This window comes from Heptranchias perlo, chromosome 17 (assembly GCF_035084215.1).
Source record: "Heptranchias perlo isolate sHepPer1 chromosome 17, sHepPer1.hap1, whole genome shotgun sequence".
Classification (NCBI taxonomy): Eukaryota; Metazoa; Chordata; class Chondrichthyes; order Hexanchiformes; family Hexanchidae; genus Heptranchias; species Heptranchias perlo.
In genome coordinates this window covers 10,451,120-10,464,868 of record NC_090341.1, presented here as the reverse complement: position 1 = coordinate 10,464,868, position 13,749 = coordinate 10,451,120, and the positions used below count along the sequence as shown (strand labels likewise).

Sequence of the window (13,749 nt, the reverse complement as noted above, 5' to 3'; positions counted from 1 at the left end):
ATCACCACATAGCTTCCGATCTCAGCCAGACCATTATAAGAAGGCAAAGTACTTTTCAGGAGGGATAAAGGGAAAAGTTAGAGGGCTGTCGTATTGCATTGTTGGTGTGGTCAGAGGGCACCATTGGCAGAGGCCATGGGACCTGTTGACTGCCCTCATCTGAACTGGAGAATGGTGAGATTATGGGTCTAAAAATAAAACTAATGAAGCAGCAGGGAGGTACAGTGTTCATTAAACCTCAGATCGTTTGTCCAAAGGCAGGGCAATCTCAACGAAAAGGGCAATCTGAATTATCTGACCTCTTGGCTGTTGGTGACCAAATTTGTAATGTGAATGTTGTGGCTTTACTCGAGAGTGAATGTCAGTCAAATGTTGGGTTCTCACGACTCTCAAAGGCCAAATGTCAATAGTTTATTCACAAAGGAAATCCTGTGCCAAGTATCCTGAGCCACGTGCTGCTGTTTCATGAAAATATCCAAAAACAACCCGTTCCAAAAGCGCTGCTCAATTGCCACTATTTTGTGCCCTGGCTTGTGTGGGGTGGGGGTGGGGGAGGGGGGGCATGGAGCGGAAGGGCAAGGGAAGCGGGGTGTGGGGGGTTAATGCGCTATCGCAGATGTGGCATGTTATAGCACGATGACACATCCCCCTCATTGTGCACTCTTCCACAGGCAGAGAAGTAAAGAGTCCTGCAGTTTGTGTTGCCCTGGCAACGGCACCCCTTTTAACTTGTTAATGTTTTCAGCTGTGGTGAAGTTTGAGGCCGTCCAGGACGTGTGACCCTCGGTTAATTTAAGCCGACTTTTACCTGATTTCCTCCACATTGTTTCATTCACACTCCGACTTCCTGTTTAACTCCAGGACCCACATTAAATCCCATGGATTGTGAATGGAGGTGAAAGAGGGACAATATAAACATGAGCAGAGTTACAATTTTTGACTGGCTGCTTTGGAAGGGATTTAACCCACGAGCACAAGTGCAGCGTGACCATTCAGCATACAAAACACTGGAGGCAACCTGCCATATTCAGTCATCTTTAACCTTTGCAGCACTGTAGTACAAAATGCAAATTTTCAACCATCCCAACTTGTTTCAGGAATCCAGCTAGTGCTTTTAAAGTTCTTCAATTCAGTCCACCTTCACCGATTCAAAGTGATAATCACCAGAATGATACCGGAGAGGGCTAAATTATGAGGACATGTTGCTAGGGTCCTAAATCTAAACAAAGGAAACTACGAAGGTATGAGGAGTGAGTTGGCTATGATAGATTGGGAAGCTTCATTAAAAGGCATGACTGTGGAATTCTCCATCACAGAAGGCAGTGGAGGCCAAGACACTGAATATATTTAAGAAGGACCTAGATAGATTTCTAGACACAAAAGGCATCAAGGGGTTTGGGGGGAGAGCGGGAATATGTTATTGAGATAGAGGATCAGCCATAATCATATTGAATGGCAGAGCAGGTTCAAAGGGCCGAATGGCCTACTCCTGCTCCTATTTTCTATGTTTCTATTCTCTTGAATATAGAAGATTGAGGGATGATCTGATTGAGGTGTTTACGCTATCGAATCCTTTTAACTTTTAGACACAGAGAAACTATTTCCTCTGATGGAGGAAATCAAGAATGACATAATGGGACATAATCTTAAAATTAGAGCTTAACCCATTTAGGAGGGAAATCAGGAGGCACTTTTTCACATACACGGTCGTAGAAATCTGGAATTCTGTGCCTCAAAGGCTGTGGATGCTGGGACAATTGGAGCTTTCAAGACTGAGATCGATAGATATTTGTTAGGTAAGGGTATCAAGGGATATGGAGTAAATGTAGTTAAGTTACAGATAAACTATGATCTAATTGAATGGCGGAGCAGGCCCAAAGTGCTGAATGGCCTCCTCCTGTTCCTATGTAATAATTGCTGAAAGAAAGCCTACTGGCATGCAGACTGGTTCATTGGTATGTAAAGCCACAGTGATAGTACATAATTCTGTTCCTCTTATTTACCCCCCTAAGCTTGAATTATAGATTTTAGATGGGTTATTGAGTAAGAAGGGAGGGGGTGGGGGTATGAAAAGAAAGTCCTCGGAGGACAAAGAGGGAAGATGGGAGGGTGAGTCACCCGTGCTGCTCATACACATCTCCTGATGCACAAAACAATGGGAGCAAGCCACCCTTGCTTGACCTTATTGTGGGAGAATGGTACATGGCACAGAGGACTTTGTTTTAGAGAATGGGAGTTAATTTGTGTGAGTGTTACATGACCAATGACGTTTGTGGATTTTGTAACAAGGCAGAAGAATAAACATCGTTAAAAGTTGATTTTGGCATTTAAGTCAAATGTGAATCTTTGCTCAGCTCCAATTCAGTCATGGAAAGTAGGGTGCTTTGAATGTTTGTGGCACATTGTGGCAATATGTGTTTCCATCCCATACTTATGTCATTTTGTCTCAGCTGGTAGCGCTCCTGTCTCTGGGTCAAAAGGTTGAGAGGTCAAGGACCACACCAGGACATGATCTCATGGTCTAGGCTGCCACTCGGATACAGGACTGAGAATGTGCTGCATTGTTGGAGGTGCAACAGGTTCAGATGACACCTTGCTAGCCTCTTCCAGTGGTCCAGGTGGACATTGACGACCCCTTAGTGTCCTGTCAAAAAAAAATCCTCAGTCAAACAGTATTACCAAAACAACACAGATGAACAGGTCATTCCTCTCAAAGCTTTCTGTAGGACGGTGTTGGCGCAGAATGGCTGCTACGTTTGCCTATATAGCAACAGTCACCACTGCAAAAACAATTAATTATATAAAGTACTTTCAGATGTTTCAATATGATCACATTCTAAATAACGGTGGGGGGAGGGGGGTGGTAGAAGCAGTAAAATCAGTCAGGTGCCTCTGCATAGGAGCAATGACTAATGCAACTTCACCAAGAAAAGTTTATTTGGATCAGTATCCCTGATACAATCCAGACAAAATTCTTTGTTGTACAGCCTGCTGAATCATTTACGCGGCAATGTAATCTACACAAAAGGACTGAACAAAAATAGAATTTACAGAAAGCCTGGAGTTTTATTCTGCATAGAATTAGACGATCCCACCCAGGGCTGCAGTCTCTGGATGTGTTGTAGATTTACAGATTTGGACAACGAATTTCCTTTTGGGGTATGAGAGTTTATTGATAGTCCAACATGGCACAAATCAGTAGCTAATTGTACGTTACTGTACGGTAGAGATTATCAAGCAGTTATATTTTAGTTAGCAGACAGATATACAACCTGGCGCTTCTATCCTAGATCGTGCGTTGATCAGACCCAGGGCTCTTGTGTGTTCCTGGTGAGTGGTCCGGTAGCTCCGCGATGTCCTTCTACCCATAGCTATACTGACCCTTTTATTATCTTAGTTGGTCGAAGGTATCACAAGTGTCCTTTTTCCAAGGCAGCTGTCTGCCCTGAGATTAACAATCGTCCTTGCAGGGTTCTCAGTTCTGCTAACATCTGTTACCTCGCTCCCTCATTAGAAGACAATGGCTAACTTTGTGCTCGACTGCAGTTTGTACGAGCTGGGACAAAAGGTTGTGTAATGCAGTAGTCAGCTCTTAGTCTGATGTATTTAGCCATTATCTTATAGGGTGCTACACTTGTCCTCAGCACCCCCGTACTAGAAAGAGGGGAAATCAGCCAGGGTTCTGGCTCCTGATCAATAGCAGAGGCTCTTGCTGAAAGTGCCTACATGTGGACTTTGGGTGGGGACAGGTGCGGGCTTGGCTGAGATTGAATATCCTGTCAGCACTCTAGTATCTAGGCCACTGGGTGAGAGATCAGAGGGCAGACACTACCTCGGATATCTGGAAGAACAATGAAAGGTGTGAACACTAGAAGTGGTGATAGGTGTGTTCATTCTTTTAAACATACTGACTCCTGTATTCCATTTACATTTACTTGCATGACAAAGGAATCACTTTTGTCTGACCCAAGGCTCAAGGTTATTATGCAAACTCCAAATGCAGTAACAACAACTTGCTTTTATATAGCACCTTTAACATAGTAAAACATCCCAAGGCGCTTCTCAGGAACGATATCAAGCAAAATAACACCTGCCATAAACGTGGAAGGAAATCATTTAGTGAAGAACCACAAGTGGAGATTAGCAGTGCCGGATGAGATGGCTATACTGAAAAGAAAGCTAAGCTCAGGTGGCTGCTTGTCAGAAGGAAATGAGTATCAGTGGTACTTGAGACGAGCACTGTAGTGTGGGAGATGGTGTGCGCCCACACCTCTCTGTGCAGCAGACATGCTGCCCATGCCAGCTAACCACAGAATATTGCCAGTATACAAGGAAACTCATCAGCTTACGGGTAACAGGGTGGTGGATGATAGCAAGTTACCCTCTCTCTCCTGCACTATATAGATTCTTAACTGTCAACTTTTCGTCTGTTAGACAATATAATACAATCAGGATTTTAAAAGTAAAAGGGACACAAAGCGCCATTTAGCTAATGGGGCTGCTAATTCAACAACAAATTTGCAGTGGTGCGGTGGCATAATGTATAGGTATTCATGGGAGCAGTGCCAGAGAATTCATGCCTGCGATGTCTCTTACAAGTTCTAATCCTGACATCAGCTGAAGATGTCAAGTGAAAGCCAATCAATTAGGGGGAAGGGAAATTAGAGAAGATGTGACCCAAGTTTTTATGATACTAAGAAGCGTGGATGGTGTAGATCCATAGATGATGCAAGCCTGCTAGTTAACCTGGACTGTGGGTGCAGAAATACAGAATGTGACAACAAAACCAACAAGCCTCCGGGGAAGACTAGGGATGAGAAGAATTTATAGTGGATATGTGGAATGGACTCTCACCGAAAGCAATTGTCGATTAACTAACTTCTTCGTAAAGAGTGGATCTTGATAGGAAGGGGATTAGAGGCTGTAGGGGGGTAAGTTCAGGTGGAGATGATCAAATACTCTAAGGAATGCAGTGGCTCCTGTGTTGTGGGAACCGTGGAACTATCTGCAGAGGGAAACTAGACTTGAATAAAGGTAGATATTCTGGAGCTTCCCCAGAAGATCGATCCCTCAGGAGATTAAGTAAATTGGTTGAAGCCCATGATGGGGTACATTGTATGTGGTCTGTGGCACCAACAGCCTGGATGGGTTGAATGGCCTTTTCTTGTTCCACACCTTCTCATCTTCTTTTCCTCTGTGGAGCAGATGCAGAGGGTTTCCCATTGGTGTGCCCTGCCCACAGGGTGGGAATCAATTAAAATGTGAGAAACTGGGAAGGGGATGAGTCGGAGGGGAGGGGAAGAGTCAGAACTCAGCAACAATTAGTCTGTAAGAGACCAGAAAAGGGAGACCCCCTGCCCTATGTAGTAGAAGTTTATAAACAATTTTACAACACCAAGTTATAGTCCAACGATTTTATTTGAAATTTACAAGCTTTCGGAGGCTTCCTCCTTCCTCAGGTAAATGTCAGGAACTCCTCGAAGCCTACGCATTTATAAATCACAGAACAATACATGGTGATTACAGTAAGTCTTTGCAACTGCCCGTTTTGTTCGCTGGTGGGGTTACATGTAACGTGACATGAACCCAAGATCCCGGTTGAGGCCGTCCTCATGGGTGCGGAACTTGGCTATCAATTTCTGCTCGACGATTTTGCGTTGTCGTGTGTCTCGAAGGCCGCCTTGGAGTACGCTTACCCGAAGGTCGGTGGCTGAATGTAGTAGAAGTTCAGAGGAGGATCCCCTGGCTCTTGACGCATCCACTCTGTGAATCCCCTGAGCTGGAATCTTTAGGGATACACAGAATAGCTCAGTAAATGAGCATCGATAATAGAGGGGCTGTTTGGGTAAGTACCTCACTGTGATGGGAGTTAACCACAGAGTTCCCTTCTCATTCAATACACGTGATGAAATATCAGCTCAAAATTAAGTTATTCATTATAGCTATGAAGAAAGGCTGTGAGAATTGGGCAGGGTAATGAAATTAAGAACAGATAGTTCCAGCTGAAGAACTAGCACAGACACCGGTGCAATGAGCTGACTAGATTCCTTCTGTGCTGTAATTTCTGTGATTCTGTGTGTATAACACTGGCACTTCCTCAAACTTTATTGATGGCAGTATTGAGACTATCACCATCTGTTACAGACAGGATTGTGCAAATGTGTCCCTGCCCCCCTCTTCCCCACCCCCCTGCCTTTTCAACACACACGTAAACGTACTGGACTAACAATCCAGAGGTCATGGGCTCAATTTTGAAACTGAGCCGGGAAGGGTGCGGGGGGGGGGGGTCAATTTGAGGTCGGGAAACCCATCAGTATGGGTTTCCCGGACGTCCTTACGATTTTGACGTAAGGGTGTCTTTTTTTTTGTCTGTTTCCCATCTGACTGACTGGCTGATTGACAGGCTGGTCTCAGTCGGACGGGAGACCAGCCAGGGAGAGGATGTCTGCAGGTAAGTCTTTGTTTGCATGGGTAGGTGGGCACGGGGGGGTCACGAGTCATGAGGGGGGGCGGGATCGGGGGTCATCGCAGGAATCTGCGATCGTTGAGGGGGAGGGGCGGGGAATTGGAGGATCGGGTCGGAGGATCAGGGTCGGAAGGGGAGGATCAGGGTCCGCGATCCGGATTGGTGGGGGGGTGGCGTTGGTGCAGGTAGGCTTGTTGGGCCTGGAGGAAGCACTCCTGCTCCTCCGGGCTCCCATGCTGTGCCTTTCTAGGCACCTAGCTGTTGATCTCGTGCCTTCTCGCCTCCTTTCATGAGGTGTAAAACAGAAGGCCCGGGAATCCTGGCCCCTCCGGGTTGAAATCGGGAATTAGTTAAAAATGGCGGCCTGTAGCCTCCTTGATCAGTTTTAAGGCCCGACCCACCACCTGGGGGCGGGTTGGCCACCCACCTCTCGTTCCGCCCCCGTGAAAACCGAAAATGGGCGTGATGGAGGCGGGTCTGAAATGGTGGCAATTTTCAATGCCCCCCGCCCCAACCCACCTGTTTTTTACTTTGAAAATCGAGCCCCATGAGTTCAAATCCCACCCATAGCAAGTGGTGAAATTGAATTCCATAAATCTGGTAATTTGTGGGTTAATACCATCAAAATTCACGTGGAAAGCTGCCAAATTGTTGTAAAAACCCAACTGATTTACTTCTTGCCTTTCATGGACAGGAACCTGCCACAAGTACACACTCCTTATGCCCTAGCAAGGCACTCAGTGGTAGGAACAATCTGTCGGGCAACCAGGGGGTGGGCAATAAGTGTGGCCTCACCAGTGTCGCTACATCCTGAAAACAGTGGCATTGTTGCAGTGAACCTTTTATAGAAAGTTTGCTGAAAGTTGACGGAGGTAAAATCCACACAGATTTTCCTCTTTTTTTTTTCAGATTTCCACGTTCACAACTTTTTTTTTAATCAAAATCTTGGCTCAGAATTGGTCGTTATGAGAAGGCGTACACTATGTATTCAATCTCTTACCTTGTCACAAGTTATTTCATATATTTATTTTTTTAGCTTTTCATTTTTTAAATCCATTTTTTGAGGCTGAATGCACTCTAGGGTTGGAATGGGGACAGGATTACAAAATGAATGCTTCCTTTTCTAACCTCAGTTTGTGAATTTTGTTTAGTGTACAAACTATATTTATCAGTGTTGACGCCTTTTACTTGGTGTGAACTAGAACAAGAATGGACAGTCAGACGTGACTGGGTTTAGATTTTACTGCATTGTAGATCAGAAAATCTGCATCTAGCCGAACGGACTGGATACACGATTATTGACTGTAAGAAGCAAAACTGGTTACTGACAGCAGTTACCGTAAATCAAGACAAGTGTGGGTTCAACTGAACATTAACTAATAATGTTCAGCCTTGACAGGAAACTTGTATTGTTTGAAAATCAACACTCCTCTTTCCCAACAAGGAGTGGGTGACTGCCCGGACTTGGGTAGGTTGTAATAGGCCTATCGTTAGTCATGTGTGTGCTTGTTCGTACTTGCTTGAGTTTGTGAGGGGAAGAGGTGGGAGCACTTCAATTTGCAGCCTTAACACTGAAGCAACGATTGATGTGCAGGAGTGCTGTCCAATCAAGTCAAGGAAAGGCTGGGCAAGTGGGAATTGATGCAGGCACTGTGCACGTCCTCTCTCCTCCCCCCTCTCTCTGTCTCTCACGGCCTTTCCCACCCCACAACTACACACATGGCTGAATTCGCCACATCATTGCGACATCATTAAAATTTGAATGTTGCACACTTCCTTCAACCAATCGCTGTCTGGCTGGTTGCTTGGATGCTGCTTTGTCAGATGATGCACGCACCTTAACCATCTGCCAGTCGGTCACTTGATAGGTGAATGGAATTTGGAAGAGAGATCGGTGTGCTACCTGGGTGAATTAAATCCACCTTTCATAAGGCTCTCCGATTCTTGATTTATTCCAGCTCTTTTTCTTTGAACACCTGCTCGGTGATATGTACTGTGATGTACTGAGGTGATAAACCACAAGCCTGGCGTTCATAAAATTTAATAATGAGAGTCGGGTTGCCACCTTTTTGCAAGCCCAGACCAGACAGATGGCAGAGTGAGGACAGGTGATAAAATAGGGGCAGGGCAGAGGGTGGGATTGTGGCTTGAGTTCTGATAAAATTCCTTAGCAGCCTTAAAAACCAATTCTTCCATAAGATATGAAAGTGAATGGGGAAATGTTGGGACTTCAAAAGTGAGGTGGGGATAGACTTTTTTTTTAAAAACAGACTTTTGGTGTCTGATATCCAATTTCGAAGCCTACGGCCACTAGAACAATTTTCAAGTTTAATTGACTGGAACTATTTTGGAAACTTCATGAACTGTGAGGTTAATTCAAACAGAGTGTAAAAAAAATAAAGTGTGACGTTATTCAGTCCCATTGTATTGTTTTACAGAGGCTTAATCCAGCACGGAAGTATAGCACACTAAGTTAGGAAATATACAAAGAATATAAGGCAATGCCAGCTATGACAGGTTGGGTATTGGCACAATGCCATCTCTGTACAATACGCAGCTGAAATGGAATAAAAAGAAAAGGCAACGGAAATCTGAACTAGAAACAGAAAATGCTGGAAGCACACAGCAGGTCGAGATGAGGAGAATCTTTTTGATCTGCCTGAAGGGGTGGTGGAAGCAGATTCAATAGTAACTTTCAAAAGGGAATTGGATAAATACTTGGAGGGGCGAAAATTTGCAGGGCTTTGGGGAAAGGGCAGGGGAGTGGGACTAATTGGATAGCTCTTTCAAAGACACGATGGGCTGAATGGCCGCCTTCTGTGCTGTATCATTGTATGGTTCTATAAGGTCCCTCAGCATCTGTAAAGAGAAAAGACAGGTTAACATTTCAGATGTAGAACCATTCATGAGACACCAAGTCTGTCAAAGGGACTACGCCTGCAGCATTAACCTGTCTTTGCACAGGTCCCTATGGACCTGCTCTGTCCTTGTAGCATTTTCTCTTTTTATCGCAGCTCGGATGGAAACCAACAACGAAAGAGACTGGAGTAAAATGGCGCAGCCAATACACGAAAACTGTTTCAAGGAATATTGTCTGGTAAATGGCCCCATAAGACTTTAGCTAATTTCGAAGAGTGTGATGCAGTCATTCATCTCCAACAATGTTGCTCGCTAATTAAATTACATCACCAAAGTTTGCACTGTAACAGATGTAGCCAGAGCGGTGTGCAGTGTTCCAGTGGTGCAAATTAGCATTGGAACACCAGAACAAGATTTCCGATTCAAATTGATGCAGTTCCTTTGAAGTTGGCTGTCCTTGTCCACTGTGTCACTCTGTCACAAAGCAATGGAATTATCACCTGTCTCTTTGGTATGGGATGGAAAATGAAATGGATGAAGACATGCCCTAACAGTCAGGTATTGAAAGGGAAGCTTGCAGCAGATGTACGTGATGTAGTCGTTATTGGAAACAGCTAACACAAAGCTGAATAGTTCTGAGAAAATAAATTCTGCAAAGTGACAATTCACAAAAATGGAAACAAAAAATGCTGTTAAGCAAAATAAAAACTTTGTGTGCCAGGCCTGACAGAGAATGAATGTTTTATGAAATGTATCGAAGCCAGGAAAGCGTTCGCGGTTTGGAAACAGGATTCCAGAGACTGTGCACTACAGTTTTGTTTTCCTCTTAACTTTCAGCAATCGCTCCCTCAGTGCGGGCTTGCTCCAACTTGTCTGGTATCAGTCGAAACTGCGAACATTTTCCTGGCTTCGGTACATTTTGTAAAACATTCATTCTCTGTCGGGCTTGGCACACAAAAGGTGTTTTTTTTGCTTAACAGCACTTTTTTTTCAGTTTTTGTGAATTGTCGCTTTGCAGAATTTATTTTCTCAGAACTATTCAGCTTTGTGTTATCTGTGGCTCAGTGGGTAGCACTCTTGCCTCTGAGTCAGAAGGTTATGGGTTCAAGTCCCACTCCAGAGACATGAAACCATAATCCAGGCTGACACTCCAGTGCAGTACTGAGGGAGTGTTGCATTGTCGGGATGCCTTTTATCTTTCGGATGAGATGTTTAACCGAGGCCTCGTCTGCCCTCTCGGGTGGATGTAAAAGATCCCGTGGCACTATTTTGAAGAAGAGCAGGGGAGTTCTCCCTGGTGTCCTGGTCAATATTAATCCCTCAACTAACATCATTAAAAAAAAAACAGGTTATCTGGTCATTTGCTGTGAGCGGCAAACAAATGGTGCCAGCCATTCGTTGGACTTGCACTTGCCCATAAACTTTCTATGAGCTTTTGCTTTTTAGTTCCTCTAAATTAGAGAGCCAAACGGCCCTCCACAGGGCATCTGGGACCTGCGTGTATCTCCTTAACCAATCAGATTGAAGCATTGTTAAAAACAGCGCAGTCAGGACCAGGAAGTGTAAGTTAGAATAGTGAATTCAATGTCAAATCAGGTACAGAAAGAGAGGGTAAGAAAGATTGGATTAAGAGACGGAAAGAAAAAGTAAAAAGAAATTTATTTAAAATGTCTTTTCTTAAATGTCCAACAATAATTAAAATCTGAAGGAATGAGACTCCAAGCTTGTAAAAAATTAATTTTCAGTGCCAGAGAGGTTGTTTACCAGTAATGAAGACTTAACACACCGTTAAAAGGGTACTTAGACTTGAAGTGACTTGACTTAACTTTTATTGGTGAGTTTAGTCCATTTCTATCAGGTAAGTACAGGAACTTCATAGCGTTCAGTACATTTGAACGTGGAGCCAGACTGCGAGATGCCGTATTCGCGCAGCTTTTGGAGAAGCATCGCTTCTGGTACAGCAGCTTCTGAATTTTTGCGTTTAACTGCACATGTGCAGTTACCGGAAGTTGCTGTCTGATTTGCACATGGATAACAGTGAGCGCTGTTAGCTTCACCGTTATTTTTACAGCAAAATCCTGTCTATTGCTGTTAGTGGGACCTTGCTGTGCACAAATTGGGTGCTGCATTTCCCAGATTACAACAGTGACTGCACCTTGAAAGTACTTCATTTGGGACATCCTGAGGTCGTGAATGACACTATATAAATCCAAGTTCTTCCTTTGAGGGTTCTCACTTGGATAAGTTATGCGCCCACCAGGACAGAAGAGGCAATGTTTGAGAATAGGACAAGTTACAATGAAGCTGCAAACTATTGCTAGATTTATTTGTTGAGCATCTCACAGCAACTGCTGCATACAAATGGCCATGGCTCTGGCACAGTGTGTTGGCTTCCCCATGATGTGTACAATGCTGATCTGAGTGGTACATTGCAAAGTGGGCTATATATGGCATTTCACATTGTTAAAACGTGGGATCAAGATTACTTCTGTGAAGTCTTGGCGATTTTTAGGAGTCATTTGAAGTATCCCAATAATGTTGAATTGGAAATTTCTGCATCTTATGTTTCGGTCCTGAGCTTGTGCATCTCTTGCACCCGCAGTGGTTAATATGAGTTTTTGTCAGTTCTTGGATAGATTGCTAGGAGGATTAGCTCCTGATAGCACTGCACTTAACCTCCCAGTCATGTTTAATGCGAGTCTTAAGAACATAAGAAATAGGAGCAGGAGCAGGCCATCCAGCCCCTCGAGCCTGCTCCACCGTTCATCAAGATCATGGCTAATCATCTACCTCAACCATCCCCATATCCCTTGATGCCTTTAATATCTAGAAATCTATCGATCTCTGTTTTGAATGTACTCAATGACTGAGCCTCCACAGCCCTTTGGGGTAGAGAATTCCAAAGATTCACCACCCTCTGAGTGAAGAAATTTCTCCTCCTCTCAGTCCTAAATGGCCTACCCTTTATTCTGAGACTGTGACCCTTGGTTCTAGACAGCCCAGCCAGGGGAAACATCCTCCTTGCATCTACCCTGTCGAGCCCTGTAAGAATTTTGTATGTTTCAATGAGATCACCTCTCATTCTTCTAAACTCTAGAGAATACAGGCCTAGTCTACTCAATCTTTCCTCATACGACAATCCCGCCATCCCAGGAATCAGCCTGGTGAACCTTCGTTGCACTCCCTCTATGGCAAGTATATCCTTTCTTGGGTAAGGAGATCAAAATTGTACACCATACTCCAGGTCCGGTCTCACAAAGGCCCTATATAATTGCAGCCTCCATTGAGTGCTTTCCAGCCTTGCGTAGAGAGAACTAAGATTATTTTACCCCACCATGCCTGCTGCTATTTGTGGCCCGAGAGTTATTTTTATCAGTCACGGTGAAGTCCACAATGTGGATGGCCCTACTCTGCCACATAAAGGAAGCTATGTGAAACCTCGAGGAGGAGAAACACCTGGGAAAATGAAACCTCGATCAGTTTTTTTTCCAAGAGGTTCTGCTTTCACTTTCTGTAACTCAGTTTGAATTCTCGGCAGGACTGGAGATCCACCTCTCTCGTATCCATAGTTACCTCATTATGCATTAGGTGTTGGTTCATTATTACTAAAGAGTGTAACATGGCACCTCCCATGTGAAGCTTCATCTTGAGGCAAACCACATCGAACTTTCCCTATTGCAGAAGGATTTGGAGTGCTTTTTGGAAAGTTGACGCTATCTTTGACATTTGCAACTTTTCTTTTAAATTTGAGCGTAAACTCCCTCCAATTTTCCCTCCTGTTTCTCCCCAGGCTGGGCACCAATGACACATCAGGCAGTCCATCTGGTCCCCAGCCTCCACCAGCGCCTCTCTGACCCATCCGTAAGGAGGAACATCTTGGGATGAGTGCCCATCTGATTTTATTTTTCCTTTATTCCCCGTGGGGGTGGAGGGAAGCCCCTGGCCACAACTTGGGACCTCCCGATAGTGAACTGGCTGAGGTAAGGAACTCAGCAGTGTAGGGGGAGTCTATCCTGTCGATGGCTCCGTGCATCCCAGAACGCCACTGTTAATTGCAGCACTCTTATTGGCTGCATGGTGCGCCTTTAAAACTGTCCAAGGATCTCTGCAACATGTCTCTAACTCTCTTATTGGATGAAAGCAGTAGTTCCAATAATAAATGAAGAAGAAACTAATAGGGGAAACCAAGGGGAGAGTCTGGAACTAGGGGGTCAGAGTCTCACGATAAGGGGTTGGCCATTTAGGACCGAGATGAGGAAAAATTTCTTCTCTGAGGGGTGTGAATCTTTGGAATTCTCTACCCCAGAGGGCTGCGAATGCTCAGTCATTGAGTATATTCAAGACTGAGATCGATAGATTTTTGGACACTAAGGAAATCAAGAGATATGGGGATAGGGCGGGAAAGTGGAGCTGAGGTTGAAGAT

General features: G+C 44.5%; 1 protein-coding gene across 1 annotated transcript in view; it reads left to right on the top strand.

The window, feature by feature from the left end:
- Positions 1–13,749, top strand: part of LOC137334044 (ubiquitin-like modifier-activating enzyme 1) — a 212,513-nt gene that overhangs the window by 98,786 nt on the left and 99,978 nt on the right. The window lies entirely within an intron of this gene.